The sequence below is a fragment of the Rhinoderma darwinii genome (genome assembly GCF_050947455.1).
Source record: "Rhinoderma darwinii isolate aRhiDar2 chromosome 5 unlocalized genomic scaffold, aRhiDar2.hap1 SUPER_5_unloc_34, whole genome shotgun sequence".
NCBI lineage: Eukaryota > Metazoa > Chordata > Amphibia > Anura > Rhinodermatidae > Rhinoderma > Rhinoderma darwinii.
The window spans coordinates 442678-461210 of record NW_027461792.1 but is presented as its reverse complement, the minus strand read 5'-3'; the positions used below and the strand labels follow the sequence as shown (position 1 = coordinate 461210).

The 18533-nt window shown below is 44.5% G+C and overlaps 2 non-coding genes and 2 pseudogenes across 2 annotated transcripts; all 4 read left to right on the top strand.

Annotated features, from left to right (window-relative positions):
* The first annotated feature begins 1068 nt into the window (after nt 1–1068).
* Nucleotides 1069–1279, top strand: LOC142690601 (U2 spliceosomal RNA; annotated as a pseudogene).
* Nucleotides 1280–7914: 6635 nt separating this feature from the next.
* On the top strand, nt 7915–8114 carry LOC142690631 (U2 spliceosomal RNA). The gene has a single exon (XR_012859360.1). It is a non-coding gene; the product is annotated as a U2 spliceosomal RNA (small nuclear RNA).
* A 1285-nt stretch (nt 8115–9399) lies between these two features.
* Nucleotides 9400–9590, top strand: LOC142690514 (U2 spliceosomal RNA). The gene has a single exon (XR_012859280.1). It is a non-coding gene; the product is annotated as a U2 spliceosomal RNA (small nuclear RNA).
* Nucleotides 9591–16220: 6630 nt separating this feature from the next.
* Nucleotides 16221–16421, top strand: LOC142690638 (U2 spliceosomal RNA; annotated as a pseudogene).
* Nucleotides 16422–18533: the final 2112 nt, after the last annotated feature.

Sequence of the window (18533 nt, the reverse complement as noted above, 5' to 3'; positions counted from 1 at the left end):
TTTTTCCTCCTGCTGTTGCTATGTTAAAAAAAGTGAATAGAGTTTTGTTCCTTTTTTTATGGGGGAGCGGGATTGAGAAGGCAAGGAGAGAAATTCTAATGAAAAGCAGACGTAATGGAGGCTTGGATTTCCCAAATTTGGAGATTTTCATTGGAATTAATTGTGTACGTTTTTTTGTTGAGCTTTTATTTAAAGAATCCAAGGCTTCTAGAATGTCGAAGTATTTAGCTGGAACGGTGATTCAGCGTTTAAGGTGGGAAAAACGGAATTTATGTAAACCAATTGCTTTTCAGTGCACAGGGTGGTATTTGTATGTAGAAAAATTTATCAAAAAATTCCAGCTAGAGGATGTAAGAATGGAGAGATTTCTGAGTGAAAAGAATGTTGTGAGAAGTATGTGTATGAATAATGTGATGTGTTCTGTAAATGGTTTGAATTCGAAGGAGTCTAAGTCTGTGTGGAAGAAGATTGTTACGCATGATGTGTCAAATAAGCAGAAAGATTTGTTATGGATGTCGGTACATGGAGTGTTGCCTGTAAGGAGTGTTCAGAAAAGAAGAGGTTTGGTTGCATCTGAAAGGTGTCCGAGAGAAGGTTGTGGGGATGATGAGGATGTGAGTCATGTGTTTTGGTCGTGTAAGCATGCAAAGGATGTTTGGAAAAAGTTGAGTGGGTTGTGTGAAGAATTGACTGGTTTGAAGGTTTTGACGTATGAAATTGTCTTGTTTGGTTTGTGTAGTTTGGGTAGTGAAAAGGATAGAGTGTTGTGGATTTTTCTGACTTGTGTGAAAGAAGTATTGTGGAATACGAGGAATTTGAATGTGTATAAAAGAGAAGTATTTGAGATGGAGGATGTGGTTAGTATGGTATTGGCTAAATTGTATTTTTATTATAAATGGGATCTAGAAAGAGGTATGGATGCGGAAGGGATATGGCGAATGTTGAAATGGAGGTATTTAGTTTGAGGAATTTGTTTGATTTATCTTGTATTTGATGGAAAAATAAAATAATGAACCAGAGTGATGAGATTTTTTGAAAAATAGAGAGGTGGTTTGAACAACTACAGTTCTCGGTTTTATTCAAAAAAACCTGAATGGTTTAATAAAAAAAAAAAAAAAAAAAAAAATCTGTTCTTATCAGTTTAATATCTGATACGTCCCCTATCTGGGGACCATATATTAAATGGATTTTTAGAACAGGGAGATGGAAATAGAGCTTGCTCTGTCCACTCCACGCATTGACCTGGTATTGCAGTATTTCCAGGACCGGTGCACCCTTCCCTTATGTGTTGACTAAAATCAGATTCCAAAAGTGCTATTTGTGTTTGCTATTGTTTTTGTCTTTCTGATGGGATCTCCCCTTTTAATCCCATTATTTCAACACCTGTTGGACAATGCATTTGTACAGTCATGTGTGATAATGAGCTCATTTATTAAATGCAATTAATTAATACATTGCCACCTCTTGTTGTGTGTGTGTGTGTGTGTCTTCTGTGTTTCTGTGTTTCCGGCATTTCACATTGGAACAGCTCATTCACCTTCCTTGTCTTCTCTCCGCCCTCCCTCCCTCCTAGGTAAGTTAAAGAGCTGCACCTGAGCCAGCCACTGATTGATGCAGCACCACAGTCAAATAGTGGAGTGGAGTGGAGTAGGGGAACAGCAAACAGCCATTAAAGCAGCCAGCCGCCTACCCGCCACAATGGACCTACCTGTGTACACTAGATGGATGTGATGGAATGTACTGTCGTCCCTACATTTCAAGAAGAAGTAAGAATTGCAGTTGCAACAAACCCTTGCTTGCCTACAAAGAGAGCAGCAATTTGGATTTGTTACTATGTTACCTAGAAGAATAACAAACTGTGCAAGGATGGAGGTTGTAGGAGCAAGGAGAAGTTGTCTGTAAAGTTGGTGGATGCTTATTTTCCATTTTGCAGTCCCTTGTCTCCCTCTTGTGGCCTCCTGGAGGCAAATAAATGTGCAAAAAAAAGACAGCCTGGCGGCCGGCTGTTGCAGTGTTGCCCTCTCAGGCAACACTGAGTGACTGACTGAGCCTCACCGTCTTATATAAAGTTCAGACGGAACTTTGCACGTGTCATAGTGGAGCCCTCAGGATTCCAGAGCCAGCTTTCTGACATCATAATGGGGCCTGCCTCAGAGATAGATAAAAGCCTGGGCCCAGGCAGTGTTGGTCAGTGCTGCTCAGCAGGCAGCACTGGACTGGACTGGATTACAGCTGATACAAGGTGTGAAGGAACAAGGGGTGGCTGTGGGCATGCACTTGCTGCCGCTGCCAGTGTTTATCTGCATGGCAGGAGGGCATTTGGGCGTTGCCAGGAAGGCGTTTTTATGTAGATTCCTCCTCTTTCAGCACTGCATTGTGGTGCAAGCAAAAGAAGCAAATCCTGTGTAGCTTCCTCTCCGGCCTTTATTCACCTCCCGCTTAGTAGCTGTAAATGTGTGTGAGCCTGCAGGGCCCCATGGAATTGCCTAGGAGTAGGCTGAATCGCTGCAAGGGGTGAACAGCAGTATGGGACAGGCTCGGTCAACGGCCGGCCCATTCGGGTTATCGCTTCTCGGCCTTTTGGCTAAGATCAAGTGTATTTATACAGGAGGTTTTTAGTCAGAAGGTGCTCAGGTACCCTCTCTCTCGGCCTCGGGGGATCGTCCAGGTTCGCCTGGACTTCACCCCCGTGCTGCTATTTGGGAGAGAGGCTTAGTCCTGAGCAACGAGTTGCGATCCCCCCCCCAGCCCTTTGGTACGTCTCAGGACCCCATAGGGCGCAGCATTTTGCTGTGCGGTTCGGCCTGGCCACGGAAATGGCAGGCGAGCCAGATGCGGTGCCGGTGTATGCCCGGCTAAAGAACTCTGCCCGATTTATCGTGGCAGAGGGTGGAGGCGGTCCACGTGGCGTGAAATTTTTGGTCAACACGATCTTGGAAGAACTACTGGCGGTCCACAAAAACGAGATTTTGGCTATCCAGGACTACCCGAAACGAGGAATATTTGATGTAACCTTTATGGGAGAAGGAATCCTCCGTGATGCCATGGACCGAGCTGAGAGGAGAAAAGGTGAACTCGTGGTAGCGGGAGTCCAGGTAATAGAACATGCCTTTGAAATTACCAAACTCGTTGTGATTAAAATGTACTCCCCATATGTGAAGGATATGGAAGTGGCAGCATTTCTAGCTGCCTACTTCAAGAACGTCAAACTATTGGGGAGAGTTATGAACGAGTGTGGAGTGTGGACCGTCAAGTGGAAGTTTTTAGTGACATTGATAAAGGACCCCTCCACCCAAGAAACGAGATTACCACCGGCTCGTTTTAAAATTGGAAATGTGAATGGCGACCTCTATTTTTCAGGGATGCCAAACTTCTGCAGGGCCTGCGGTACCTATGGACATACCAGTTTTAACTGCGATGTCACCTGTAGAAACTGTGGAAGCAAAGAGCACAATATAAGAGAATGCTCACAAGAGAAAAAATGTAATTTTTGCCAAAAAACTGGTCATCTGTACTATTCTTGTCCCCATAGGTACCGAGGCGAAGAATATGAGCAACCCGAGGCGCCCCCACGTGCTCCACCAGCGGACCAGTCCCACCCCCGGGGAGAGGAGCATGCCGGGGCCGCGAAGGAGCAGCGAGGCACCTGGGCTTCAGTGGTGCGGAATAATGGAGCCAAAGCGGGTGCCTCGCAGCCAGCAACCTCTGAGGAAAGGATGGAGCCCAGCGCCAAAGATAAAAGGCAAGCTAAGAGGAAGGCGGAAAAGGAGCAGGCCACCAATGATACTGTGGCATCCCAGAGGGCTGGTTGTCCAGTGGGTGCCGGGCCTGCTCCTGTACCTGGGTCTCAGGAGTCTGACTCCGAGCAGGAGAACTGGGTAGCGGTGGGTCCCCGAAAAAAGGGAAAACAGGAGCGTGCTGGTAGGAGGGAATCAGGGGAGGAGCAGATGGACACATCCGTGAAGAAAAGTGGGGCTCCTCCTAGGACCACCTCCTCGCCTGACCTGGTGAGGAGGGTGGGCACTGTTCCCTCCCAGATACCGGACACCCCGCCGTGTGCGCAACCTCCCCCTCTAAGACGGCGTCAACAGAGCCTGGGGGGAGAGGCGGGGCCCTTGGGGGACCCACCCGAAATGGACCTACGTGGTCACCCAGTTGAGACCCAGGTGACGCTAAGCGAGAGTGGGCTCCCCTTGTACGAGATAAGAGTTGCTGGCACGGCTCTCAGTGAAGGTAGTTCCTCTCCCTTTTCGTCCCTCTTTGCAGGCGATTCGGACGAGGGTGGGGATATGAGCGCAAACGAGAATTCTGGTAATGCTGGTGGAGGAAATGTCTGATTTTAAGTTCCACGAATATTTATTATTTTAAAATCAAGACGTTATTTTAATCTCCACAATGTCTGAAGTAAAGGGAATCTCCCTCAACGTGAGGGGCGCCAAGTCCAAAGTTAGAAGGGTTGCTCTCTTCAGCTTTTTAGCTGGCCTGGCAGCCTCTGTTTTTTTCCTGCAGGAGTGCGGCATTCCCCATATGATGAAGTACCATAAATACCAAGAGGATTGGAAGTATGGTCCATCAGTCTGGTCTGGATCTAACGAGTCCAGATCAGCAGGGGTCGCCATTCTTTTTAAGGGAAACGTTTTAATCGATTTTATCCAAGAGATCCTTCCAGGACGTATTTTATTGGTTAAGGCTTTTATTGACGGTGTGAAATGGCAGTTCTTAAATTTTTATGGCTCACCTGACAAAAATAAAAGAGAAGAAATGTTAGCGATTTTACCTCTTTTTATTAACACGACTGAGCCTTTTATCCTCGCAGGTGATTTTAATTGTATCCTGAGAGGGGAACGCCGGCTTACCAGTGCTACAAGCAGGAACTATGATAAGACCTCTGGACTGCTCAAAGATATGGTGGGTGATTTTAAGTTAAAAGACGTTTATAAAGAATGTAACAGGAGCAGTCCAGAGGAAGCCGGCGTTACCTGGAGCAACGCCACCTGTAGCTCCAGGATAGATTTTATTTTTTGTAACGAGAATCTACTGCCTTTTAAATGTGAAGTTTTAACCAATGTGTTTTCTGATCACAAGCTTTTATCATTTTATGTAAAGCGTGATTTTAATAACATTATTAGTAAAAAGTCCTGGAAGTTAAATGTTTCCCTTTTAGATGATCCACAGGTTTTTACCGATTTTATTGAATTTTACAAAGAGAGTAGGCGGGTGAGAGACACACGGGCTCCCATCACTGAATGGTGGGAGAAAATGAAAAGAAAAATAAAAGAATTTTTTATTAAAAAAAGTGTGGCAAAAGCCAGAGAGAAGCAGGCTTTTTTTAAAATCCTTAACACCCGCCTACAGACCCTGTACAAGATGAGAGAGCATGAGATAGATGTAAAAGACGACATCACCAACTTAAAAAAAGAGATAGCTCAGTGCCTGGAGCAGAAAGGCAAAGAAATTATTTTTCGTTCTAGGATACAACACGTGGAAGAGAACGAGACCTGCTCCAGGTACTTTTTTAAGAAAATGAACAATAAAAAAGCTATTCTTAAAAATATTGATGGGGTGTCGGATGTACAGGGTCTTTTAAGTAAAGTTCATGAGTTTTATACTGACCTTTTTAATGTGAAAACTGTGGATCGTGATTTTATGCGTGACTCGCTGAAGGAGATTACCACTGTTTTAGACCCTGTCTCCCAGAATTTTTTATTGCAGGAACTGTCGGAGCAGGAGATTTTAGAGACAGTGAAGAGTTTTAAAGCAGGTAAAGTTCCTGGCCCGGACGGTATACCCAGCGAGTTTTATGTCAAATTTTATGATATTTTAAAAGATGATCTCTTAAACCTTTTTACCGAAGTCTTTCATTCCAAGATGCTGCCTAAGTCCTGGCGGAAGGGTGAGGTCTCCTTGCTATACAAGAAAGGTGACATCGCAGTTTTAGAGAATTGGAGACCAATAACCCTTCTGAATAGTGACTACAAAATAATGGCAAAACTATGCGCAAACCGTTTAAAAGCCATAGTACCCCACATCATACACTCTAACCAGGTGTGTGGGGTGCCAGGCCGTAGCATCTGGGATAATATTAATTTAATAAAAGATGCGATTGAAGACACAAAATCTAGAAACGGAAAATTAGCCATTTTATCCATAGATTTTCAAAAAGCTTTCGACCGAGTATCGCACTTTTATCTTTTTAAGGTTTTAGAGCGGATGGGTATACCTGAAGGTTTTTTATTATCTATTAAAGCCTTTTATAAAGATTGCACAAGCAAAATTTTAGTAAATGGTTTTAAGACACAGGACGTTCTTTTAAACTCTGGGGTGAAGCAGGGGTGTCCCTTGTCCCCACTGCTTTTCATATGTGCACTAGAGCCTCTGCTATGCGCAATACGCCGGGACAAACAGATACGTGGAGTCCCCCTGCCAGGGGGAGGCGGCATAGAGGCTAAAGCAGTGGGGTACATGGATGATGTGGCGATACTTTGTAGGGACACCCTCTCGCTTCAGAAAGCCCTAAAACAAATTGAGTTTTATTGCTGTGCTTCCGGTTTTAGAATAAACTTCAGCAAAAGTAATATTTTAAGCATAGGAAGCATGGTTTTTAGAGACGTACCCGTTCCTGTGTCAGATACTATTAAAGTTTTAGGTATCTCCTTCAGTGAGCACGACAATGGTTTTATAAGTTGGGACATGGTGGCGCAGAAGGTAAACAATAAAATTTGTATGTGGAATATGAGGAAACTCACTATGGAGGGAAAAATTTTAATCATAAAAATGGTCATTTTACCCCTTCTTTTATACACAAGCATGGTGTTCCCTCCCCCAACAGTTTTATTACGAAAAATAACAAAAGCATGTTTTACCTTCTTTTGGAGTTCCAGGATGGAGAAATTGAAACGAGAAACGGTAATAAAGTCCAAACCAAAGGGTGGCAAAGATTTTCCTGATTTTAATAGGTTTCTTTTAATTAAGTTCTTTAGTTTCTGTTTTAATTCCCTTTTTAAAGAGCACTATTGGTCTTACTTTTTACGTTTTAATACTGGGTTTTTTATGCGGAGGTTTGGTTGGTTCAACATAATTTTATCCTCACCATACGCTTTTAAATTACCAGCGAATTACGTAATTTTAGAAAAAATAGTGGCTCTCTTCAATTTAAAAGGGAAGACCGTGAACGAACTTAAAAACAGCAAGAAAATAATTAAAGACCTGAGAGAGAGCGAGACGGTCAGCAATGTAGAGAATTTTAATACGCAACGATGTGCTTTTATTTTCAAAATGAGTAATGTGTTTTATCTTTTTAATGCACAGATGGACCTGGCCTGGAGCTGCGTTCATCAATGTCTTCCATGCCGGGCATTCCAGTACAGAAGAGGATTCGCGAGGTCTGCCGTCTGCCCGAGGGAAGGCTGCCAGGCCGAGGAAACTATAAGACATATTTTTTGGACATGTGACTTTGCAAAACAATTTTGGAAAAAAATATTCCCTCTTTTGGTGAAGATGGCAGACCTAAAGGACTTAAACTATGAAGATATTTTATATGGACTTTTTGGATGCCCAACCGCGAGTCAGAAGATAATTGCATGGAAGACGATGAATTGCGCCAAAGAAGCTCTATGGAAGGCCAGGAACATCCTCCTTTTTAAGCACGACGTTTTATCGGTTGATGATGTTTTAGGTCTTTGTTTTAGTGAGATGTATATTTATTTTTTACTAGACAAAAAAAGGAATGCCACCCTTCTAAATAAATGGTTTGTGACTGACTGGAACTCCAAATAAATAAAGATTTGCCCCATGTCCCTCTACAAAAATTTTATGAAAAAATTTTGATTTTACTATTGTTACAATGTAAAAATTCTTTGTATTTATCTATGTAACTAAAATGTGTTTTATTGTAAAATTGAAATTTTTATAAATAAATCATTGACACCCCCGCGAGGGGGTAGCCAACTGAAAAAAAAAAATCTGTTCTTATCAGTTTAATATCTGATACGTCCCCTATCTGGGGACCATATATTAAATGGATTTTTAGAACAGGGAGATGGAAATAGAGCTTGCTCTGTCCACTCCACGCATTGACCTGGTATTGCAGTATTTCCAGGACCGGTGCACCCTTCCCTTATGTGTTGACTAAAATCAGATTCCAAAAGTGCTATTTGTGTTTGCTATTGTTTTTGTCTTTCTGATGGGATCTCCCCTTTTAATCCCATTATTTCAACACCTGTTGGACAATGCATTTGTACAGTCATGTGTGATAATGAGCTCATTTATTAAATGCAATTAATTAATACATTGCCACCTCTTGTTGTGTGTGTGTGTGTGTGTCTTCTGTGTTTCTGTGTTTCCGGCATTTCACATTGGAACAGCTCATTCACCTTCCTTGTCTTCTCTCCGCCCTCCCTCCCTCCTAGGTAAGTTAAAGAGCTGCACCTGAGCCAGCCACTGATTGATGCAGCACCACAGTCAAATAGTGGAGTGGAGTGGAGTAGGGGAACAGCAAACAGCCATTAAAGCAGCCAGCCGCCTACCCGCCACAATGGACCTACCTGTGTACACTAGATGGATGTGATGGAATGTACTGTCGTCCCTACATTTCAAGAAGAAGTAAGAATTGCAGTTGCAACAAACCCTTGCTTGCCTACAAAGAGAGCAGCAATTTGGATTTGTTACTATGTTACCTAGAAGAATAACAAACTGTGCAAGGATGGAGGTTGTAGGAGCAAGGAGAAGTTGTCTGTAAAGTTGGTGGATGCTTATTTTCCATTTTGCAGTCCCTTGTCTCCCTCTTGTGGCCTCCTGGAGGCAAATAAATGTGCAAAAAAAAGACAGCCTGGCGGCCGGCTGTTGCAGTGTTGCCCTCTCAGGCAACACTGAGTGACTGACTGAGCCTCACCGTCTTATATAAAGTTCAGACGGAACTTTGCACGTGTCATAGTGGAGCCCTCAGGATTCCAGAGCCAGCTTTCTGACATCATAATGGGGCCTGCCTCAGAGATAGATAAAAGCCTGGGCCCAGGCAGTGTTGGTCAGTGCTGCTCAGCAGGCAGCACTGGACTGGACTGGATTACAGCTGATACAAGGTGTGAAGGAACAAGGGGTGGCTGTGGGCATGCACTTGCTGCCGCTGCCAGTGTTTATCTGCATGGCAGGAGGGCATTTGGGCGTTGCCAGGAAGGCGTTTTTATGTAGATTCCTCCTCTTTCAGCACTGCATTGTGGTGCAAGCAAAAGAAGCAAATCCTGTGTAGCTTCCTCTCCGGCCTTTATTCACCTCCCGCTTAGTAGCTGTAAATGTGTGTGAGCCTGCAGGGCCCCATGGAATTGCCTAGGAGTAGGCTGAATCGCTGCAAGGGGTGAACAGCAGTATGGGACAGGCTCGGTCAACGGCCGGCCCATTCGGGTTATCGCTTCTCGGCCTTTTGGCTAAGATCAAGTGTAGTATCTGTTCTTATCAGTTTAATATCTGATACGTCCCCTATCTGGGGACCATATATTAAATGGATTTTTAGAACAGGGAGATGGAAATAGAGCTTGCTCTGTCCACTCCACGCATTGACCTGGTATTGCAGTATTTCCAGGACCGGTGCACCCTTCCCTTATGTGTTGACTAAAATCAGATTCCAAAAGTGCTATTTGTGTTTGCTATTGTTTTTGTCTTTCTGATGGGATCTCCCCTTTTAATCCCATTATTTCAACACCTGTTGGACAATGCATTTGTACAGTCATGTGTGATAATGAGCTCATTTATTAAATGCAATTAATTAATACATTGCCACCTCTTGTTGTGTGTGTGTGTGTGTGTCTTCTGTGTTTCTGTGTTTCCGGCATTTCACATTGGAACAGCTCATTCACCTTCCTTGTCTTCTCTCCGCCCTCCCTCCCTCCTAGGTAAGTTAAAGAGCTGCACCTGAGCCAGCCACTGATTGATGCAGCACCACAGTCAAATAGTGGAGTGGAGTGGAGTAGGGGAACAGCAAACAGCCATTAAAGCAGCCAGCCGCCTACCCGCCACAATGGACCTACCTGTGTACACTAGATGGATGTGATGGAATGTACTGTCGTCCCTACATTTCAAGAAGAAGTAAGAATTGCAGTTGCAACAAACCCTTGCTTGCCTACAAAGAGAGCAGCAATTTGGATTTGTTACTATGTTACCTAGAAGAATAACAAACTGTGCAAGGATGGAGGTTGTAGGAGCAAGGAGAAGTTGTCTGTAAAGTTGGTGGATGCTTATTTTCCATTTTGCAGTCCCTTGTCTCCCTCTTGTGGCCTCCTGGAGGCAAATAAATGTGCAAAAAAAAGACAGCCTGGCGGCCGGCTGTTGCAGTGTTGCCCTCTCAGGCAACACTGAGTGACTGACTGAGCCTCACCGTCTTATATAAAGTTCAGACGGAACTTTGCACGTGTCATAGTGGAGCCCTCAGGATTCCAGAGCCAGCTTTCTGACATCATAATGGGGCCTGCCTCAGAGATAGATAAAAGCCTGGGCCCAGGCAGTGTTGGTCAGTGCTGCTCAGCAGGCAGCACTGGACTGGACTGGATTACAGCTGATACAAGGTGTGAAGGAACAAGGGGTGGCTGTGGGCATGCACTTGCTGCCGCTGCCAGTGTTTATCTGCATGGCAGGAGGGCATTTGGGCGTTGCCAGGAAGGCGTTTTTATGTAGATTCCTCCTCTTTCAGCACTGCATTGTGGTGCAAGCAAAAGAAGCAAATCCTGTGTAGCTTCCTCTCCGGCCTTTATTCACCTCCCGCTTAGTAGCTGTAAATGTGTGTGAGCCTGCAGGGCCCCATGGAATTGCCTAGGAGTAGGCTGAATCGCTGCAAGGGGTGAACAGCAGTATGGGACAGGCTCGGTCAACGGCCGGCCCATTCGGGTTATCGCTTCTCGGCCTTTTGGCTAAGACCAAGTGTATTTATACAGGAGGTTTTTAGTCAGAAGGTGCTCAGGTACCCTCTCTCTCGGCCTCGGGGGATCGTCCAGGTTCGCCTGGACTTCACCCCCGTGCTGCTATTTGGGAGAGAGGCTTAGTCCTGAGCAACGAGTTGCGATCCCCCCCCAGCCCTTTGGTAAGTCTCAGGACCCCATAGGGCGCAGCAATTGCTGTGCGGTTCGGCCTGGCCACGGAAATGGCAGGCGAGCCTGATGCGGTGCCGGTGTATGCCCGGCTAAGGAACTCTGCCCGATTTATCGTGGCAGAGGGTGGAGGCGGTCCACGTGGCGTAAAGTTCTTGGTCCACAAGATCTTGGAAGAACTACTGGCGGTCCACAAGAATGAGATTCTGGCTATCCAGGACTACCCGAAACGAGGAATTTTCGACGTCACCTTTATGGGAGAAGGAATCCTCCGTGATGCCATGGACCGAGCTGAGAGGAGAAAAGGTGAACTCGTGGTAGCGGGAGTCCAGGTAGTAGAACATGCCTTCGAAATTACGAAACTCGTGGTGATTAAAATGTACTCCCCATATGTGAAGGATATGGAAGTGGCAGCATTCTTAGCTGCCTACTTCAAGAATGTCAAACTGTTGGGGAGAGTTATGAACGAGTGTGGAGTGTGGACCGTCAAGTGGAAGTTTTTAGTAACATTGATAAAGGACCCCTCCACCCAGGAAACGAGATTACCACCGGCTCGTTTTAAAATTGGAAATGTGAATGGCGACCTCTATTTTTCAGGGATGCCAAACTTCTGCAGGGCCTGCGGTACTTATGGACATACCAGTTTTAACTGCGATGTCACCTGTAGAAACTGTGGAAGCAAAGAGCACAATATGAGAGAGTGCTCACAAGAGAAAAAATGTAATTTTTGCCAAAAAACTGGTCATTTGTACTATTCTTGTCCCCATAGGTACCGAGGCGAAGAAAATGAGCAACCCGAGGCGCCCCCACGTGCTCCACCAGCGGACCAGTCCCACCCCCGGGGAGAGGAGCATGCCGGGGCCGCGAAGGAGCAGCGAGGCACCTGGGCTTCAGTGGTGCGGAGTAATGGAGCCAAAGCAGGTGCCTCGCAGCCAGCAACCTCTGAGGAAAGGAAGGAGCCCAGCGCCAATGACAAAAGGCAAGCTAAGCGGAAGGCGGAAAAGGAGCAGGCCACCAATGATACTGTGGCATCCCAGAGGGCTGGTTGTCCAGTGGGTGCCGGGCCTGCTCCTGTACCTGGGTCTCAGGAGTCTGACTCTGAGCAGGAGAACTGGGTAGCGGTGGGTCCCCGAAAAAAGGGAAAACAGGAGCGTGCTGGTAGGAGGGAATCAGGGGAGGAGCAGATGGACACATACGTGAAGAAAAGTGAGGCTCCTCCTAGGACCACCTCCTCGCCTGACCTGGTGAGGAGGGTGGGCACTGTTCCCTCCCAGATACCGGACACCCCGCCGTGTGCGCAACCTCCCCCTCTAAGACGGCGTCAACAGAGCCTGGGGGGAGAGGCGGGGCCCTTGGGGGACCCACCCGAAATGGACCTACGTGGTCACCCAGTGGAGACCCAGGTGACGCTAAGCGAGAGTGGGCTCCCCTTGTACGAGATAAGAGTTGCTGGCACGGCTCTCAGTGAAGGTAGTTCCTCTCCCTTTTCGTCCCTCTTTGCAGGCGATTCGGACGAGGGTGGGGATATGAGCGCAAACGAGAATTCTGGTAATGCTGGTGGAGGAAATGTCTGATTTTAAGTTCCACGAATATTTATTATTTTAAAATCAAGACGTTATTTTAATCTCCACAATGTCTGAAGTAAAGGGAATCTCCCTCAACGTGAGGGGCGCCAAGTCCAAAGTTAGAAGGGTTGCTCTCTTCAGCTTTTTAGCTGGCCTGGCAGCCTCTGTTTTTTTCCTGCAGGAGTGCGGCATTCCCCATACGATGAAGTACCATAAATACCAAGAGGATTGGAAGTATGGTCCATCAGTCTGGTCTGGATCTAACGAGTCCAGATCAGCAGGGGTCGCCATTCTTTTTAAGGGAAACGTTTTAATCGATTTTATCCAAGAGATTCTTCCAGGACGTATTTTATTGGTTAAGGCTTTTATTGACGGTGTGAAATGGCAGTTTTTAAATTTTTACGGCTCACCAGACAAAAATGAAAGAGCAGAAATGTTAGCGATTTTACCTCTTTTTATTAACACGACTGAGCCTTTTATCCTCGCAGGTGATTTTAATTGTATCCTGAGAGGGGAACGCCGGCTTACCAGCGCTACAAGCAGAAACTATGACAAGACCTCTGGACTGCTCAAAGATATGGTGGGTGATTTTAAGTTAAAAGACGTTTATAAAGAATGTAACAGGAGCAGTCCAGAGGAAGCCGGCGTTACCTGGAGCAACGCCACCTGTAGCTCCAGGATAGATTTTATATTTTGTAATGAGAATCTACTGCCTTTTAAATGTGAAGTTTTAACCAATGTGTTTTCTGATCACAAGCTTTTATCATTTTATGTAAAGCGTGATTTTAATAACGTTATTAGTAAAAAGTCCTGGAAGTTAAATGTTTCCCTTTTAGATGATCCACAGGTTTTTACAGATTTTATTGAATTTTACAAAGAGAGTAGGCGGGTGAGAGACACACGGGCTCCCATCACTGAATGGTGGGAGAAAATGAAAAGAAAAATAAAAGAATTTTTTATTAAAAAAAGTGTGGCAAAAGCCAGAGAGAAGCAAGCTTTTTTTAAAATCCTCAACACCCGCCTACAGACCCTGTACAAGATGAGAGAGCATGAGATAGATGTAAAAGACGACATCACCAACTTAAAAAAAGAGATAGCTCAGTGCCTGGAGCAGAAAGGCAAAGAAATTATTTTTCGTTCTAGGATACAACACGTGGAAGAGAACGAGACCTGCTCCAGGTACTTTTTTAAGAAAATGAACAATAAAAAAGCTATTCTTAAAAATATTGATGGGGTGTCGGATGTACAGGGTCTTTTAAGTAAAGTTCATGAGTTTTATACTGACCTTTTTAATGTGAAAACTGTGGATCGTGATTTTATGCGTGACTCGCTGAAGGAGATTACCACTGTTTTAGACCCTGTCTCCCAGAATTTTTTATTGCAGGAACTGTCGGAGCAGGAGATTTTAGAGACAGTGAAGAGTTTTAAAGCAGGTAAAGTTCCTGGCCCGGACGGTATACCCAGCGAGTTTTATGTCAAATTTTATGATATTTTAAAAGATGATCTCTTAAACCTTTTTACCGAAGTCTTTCATTCCAAGATGCTGCCTAAGTCCTGGCGGAAGGGTGAGGTCTCCTTGCTATACAAAAAAGGTGACATCGCAGTTTTAGAGAATTGGAGACCAATAACCCTTCTGAATAGTGACTACAAAATAATGGCAAAACTATGTGCAAACCGTTTAAAAGCCATAGTACCCCACATCATACACTCTAACCAGGTGTGTGGGGTGCCAGGCCGCAGCATCTGGGATAATATTAATTTAATAAAAGATGCGATTGAAGACACAAAATCTAGAAACGGAAAATTAGCCATTTTATCCATAGATTTTCAAAAAGCTTTCGACCGAGTATCGCACTTTTATCTTTTTAAGGTTTTAGAGCGGATGGGTATACCTGAAGGTTTTTTACTATCTATTAAAGCCTTTTATAAAGATTGCACAAGCAAAATTTTAGTAAATGGTTTTAAGACACAGGACGTTCTTTTAAACTCTGGGGTGAAGCAGGGGTGTCCCTTGTCCCCACTGCTTTTCATATGTGCACTAGAGCCTCTGCTATGCGCAATACGCCGTGATAAACAAATACGTGGAGTCCCCCTGCCAGGGGGAGGCGGCATAGAGGCTAAAGCAGTGGGGTACATGGATGATGTGGCGATACTTTGTAGGGACACCCTCTCGCTTCAGAAAGCCCTAAAACAAATTGAGTTTTATTGCTGTGCTTCCGGTTTTAGAATAAATTTCAGCAAAAGTAATATTTTAAGAATAGGAAGCATGGTTTTTAGAGACGTACCCGTTCCTGTGTCAGATACTATTAAAGTTTTAGGTATCTCCTTCAGTGAGCACGACAATGGTTTTATAAGTTGGGACATGGTGGCGCAGAAGGTAAACAATAAAATTTGTATGTGGAATATGAGGAAACTCACCATGGAGGGAAAAATTTTAATCATAAAAATGGTCATTTTACCCCTTCTTTTATATACAAGCATGGTGTTCCCTCCCCCAACAGTTTTATTACGAAAAATAACAAAAGCATGTTTTACCTTCTTTTGGAGTTCCAGGATGGAGAAATTGAAACGAGAAACGGTAATAAAGTCCAAACCAAAGGGTGGCAAAGATTTTCCTGATTTTAATAGGTTTCTTTTAATTAAGTTCTTTAGTTTCTGTTTTAATTCCCTTTTTAAAGAGCACTATTGGTCTTACTTTTTACGTTTTAATACTGGGTTTTTTATGCGGAGGTTTGGTTGGTTTAACATAATTTTATCCTCACCATACGCTTTTAAATTACCAGCAAACTACGTAATTTTAGAAAAAATAGTGGCTCTCTTCAATTTAAAAGGGAAGACCGTGAATGAACTTAAGAATAGCAAAAAACTAATAAAAGACCTGAGAGAGAGCGAGACGGTCAGCAATGTAGAGAATTTTAATACGCAACGATGTGCTTTTATTTTCAAAATGATTAATGTGTTTTATCTTTTTAATGCACAGATGGACCTGGCCTGGAGCTGCGTTCATCAATGTCTTCCATGCCGGGCATTCCAGTACAGAAGAGGATTCGCGAGGTCTGCCGTCTGCCCGAGGGAAGGCTGCCAGGCCGAGGAAACTATAAGACATATTTTTTGGACATGTGACTTTGCAAAACAATTTTGGAAAAAAATATTCCCTCTTTTGGTGAAGATGGCAGACCTAAAGGACTTAAACTATGAAGATATTTTATATGGACTTTTTGGATGCCCAACCGCGAGTCAGAAGATAATTGCATGGAAGACGATGAACTGCGCCAAAGAAGCTCTATGGAAGGCCAGGAACATCCTCCTTTTTAAGCACGACGTTTTATCGGTTGATGATGTTTTAGGTCTTTGTTTTAGTGAGATGTATATTTATTTTTTATTAGACAAAAAAAGGAATGCCACCCTTCTAAATAAATGGTTTGTGACTGACTGGAACTCCAAATAAATAAAGATTTGCCCCATGTCCCTCTACATAAATTTTATGAAAATTTGATTTTACTATTGTTACAATGTAAAAATTATTTGTATGTATCTGTGTAACTAAAATGTGTTTTATTGTAAAATTGAAATTTTTATAAATAAATCATTGACACCCCCGCGAGGGGGTAGCCAACTGAAAAAAAAAAAATCTGTTCTTATCAGTTTAATATCTGATACGTCCCCTATCTGGGGACCATATATTAAATGGATTTTTAGAACAGGGAGATGGAAATAGAGCTTGCTCTGTCCACTCCACGCATTGACCTGGTATTGCAGTATTTCCAGGACCGGTGCACCCTTCCCTTATGTGTTGACTAAAATCAGATTCCAAAAGTGCTATTTGTGTTTGCTATTGTTTTTGTCTTTCTGATGGGATCTCCCCTTTTAATCCCATTATTTCAACACCTGTTGGACAATGCATTTGTACAGTCATGTGTGATAATGAGCTCATTTATTAAATGCAATTAATTAATACATTGCCACCTCTTGTTGTGTGTGTGTGTGTGTGTCTTCTGTGTTTCTGTGTTTCCGGCATTTCACATTGGAACAGCTCATTCACCTTCCTTGTCTTCTCTCCGCCCTCCCTCCCTCCTAGGTAAGTTAAAGAGCTGCACCTGAGCCAGCCACTGATTGATGCAGCACCACAGTCAAATAGTGGAGTGGAGTGGAGTAGGGGAACAGCAAACAGCCATTAAAGCAGCCAGCCGCCTACCCGCCACAATGGACCTACCTGTGTACACTAGATGGATGTGATGGAATGTACTGTCGTCCCTACATTTCAAGAAGAAGTAAGAATTGCAGTTGCAACAAACCCTTGCTTGCCTACAAAGAGAGCAGCAATTTGGATTTGTTACTATGTTACCTAGAAGAATAACAAACTGTGCAAGGATGGAGGTTGTAGGAGCAAGGAGAAGTTGTCTGTAAAGTTGGTGGATGCTTATTTTCCATTTTGCAGTCCCTTGTCTCCCTCTTGTGGCCTCCTGGAGGCAAATAAATGTGCAAAAAAAAGACAGCCTGGCGGCCGGCTGTTGCAGTGTTGCCCTCTCAGGCAACACTGAGTGACTGACTGAGCCTCACCGTCTTATATAAAGTTCAGACGGAACTTTGCACGTGTCATAGTGGAGCCCTCAGGATTCCAGAGCCAGCTTTCTGACATCATAATGGGGCCTGCCTCAGAGATAGATAAAAGCCTGGGCCCAGGCAGTGTTGGTCAGTGCTGCTCAGCAGGCAGCACTGGACTGGACTGGATTACAGCTGATACAAGGTGTGAAGGAACAAGGGGTGGCTGTGGGCATGCACTTGCTGCCGCTGCCAGTGTTTATCTGCATGGCAGGAGGGCATTTGGGCGTTGCCAGGAAGGCGTTTTTATGTAGATTCCTCCTCTTTCAGCACTGCATTGTGGTGCAAGCAAAAGAAGCAAATCCTGTGTAGCTTCCTCTCCGGCCTTTATTCACCTCCCGCTTAGTAGCTGTAAATGTGTGTGAGCCTGCAGGGCCCCATGGAATTGCCTAGGAGTAGGCTGAATCGCTGCAAGGGGTGAACAGCAGTATGGGACAGGCTCGGTCAACGGCCGGCCCATTCGGGTTATCGCTTCTCGGCCTTTTGGCTAAGCTCAAGTGGCTTGTCAGAGGGTCTCCTAGCCTGTCATACCCTTGGCCTTAGAGCATTGGCAGTTTACTGTCTGAAGCTCTATGCTGCTATAAGGGGAAGACCACGGAGAACAAGAAGGCGATCGACTGAGTTCCCAGACAGGGATACAGATAATATGGCTTCTTATGGCCGAATCCGATTCCTGGAGCGTGGACAAAATTTTGTGAAGAACGGCATCCGAATTGATATTGGAGAAAATTATCGGGAGGAGTTCGGATTGAAACATCTGGCTACAGAGATCCTGTTTGGACTTCTTCTGGTGGAAAAGAATGACATTCTCTGCCTACAACATCCGGCAAAAGACTATTATATCCTGGTCTTGGAGACAACAGCTGCCTGCCAGAACTTCTACCAGACTCTGAAATTGAAAGAGGGGAGTCCAGAGCTGGAAGGACTTAAATTCACCTTGCTGTACTCCTATGGTGAAGCGTATGTGACTGTCTTCATGTACAATCCGTATGTCACCATGGACAATATTGCTCGGTTCCTGCTGCGGTATTGTACGGACATTAAAAATGGCCAGAAGGTGATGGACGAAGTTGGCCTATGGACAGGCAAATACAAATTTTTGGTGAAGTTTGGAGCAGACCCAGATGGGATTGGGGGAGTTCACCACCCGCCTTCCAATTTCACCATTGGCCGTGACAGAGGCTATCTGTTCTACAACAATATGCCCTCCTATTGTAGGAAATGTAGGAAGTTTGGGCACAAGCCAGATGGATGCAAAGCAGAGGCGGCTGACACACGCTTCTGCAGTCACTGT